Genomic DNA, 769 nt, shown 5'->3' on the forward strand with positions numbered 1-769 from the left:
ATTAGTTTTAAACTAAAAAAAGTTTACTGATAAAGTGGTCTTCAAAAAATAAAAATGAAAAAACGAAAAACATGATATATACATAATTTAATTTTTCCTCTTCTCCTCCGTTTTGTTGATGAGATTCAAGTTACCCTTCATGAAAATTAGCATACTAAAATTTTCATCAGACAAGGACAATCTCTTGGCACTCAAGCTGTCCTTGCAACATTCAGCTGCAGCACTGGAAGGGATGACTGTGTTGAACTTGATGAACAAGTCCACCAACACTTGCTCACTCAAGAAGGCAATATCTGTCGGTAGATCTTTGGAGTTGGTCTCCAACCAGGTCTTTACTAGATTCTGAGCCTTGTCCTTCAGTGACCTGTGGCTTCCACTCTCTTTTTGTTGGGTGACTCCACTGAAGAAATCCTCCTCCACGTCTTCATTGTTGCACCTCCACTGTTGCTACTCACTTCCTCAGACTGTTATCTCATGGCATCCTCTACCTTATCCTCCATGCTTCACAACTTGGTGAACTTGGTGCTATCATACCTATTCAACCAAATGAGGCAAAACCTCTAACCTATAAACTATATGTATATATGTGTATTATATATATATATATATATGATATACATACATACATACAGCTGTATGTATGTATGTATGTGTATTATATGTATATATATGTATGTGTATTATATGTATATATATGTATATATATGTATGTGTATTATATGTATATATATATATATATATATATATATATATATATATATATATATAT

This window comes from Octopus bimaculoides, chromosome 6, assembly GCF_001194135.2.
Source record: "Octopus bimaculoides isolate UCB-OBI-ISO-001 chromosome 6, ASM119413v2, whole genome shotgun sequence".
NCBI classification, from domain to species: Eukaryota; Metazoa; Mollusca; class Cephalopoda; order Octopoda; family Octopodidae; genus Octopus; species Octopus bimaculoides.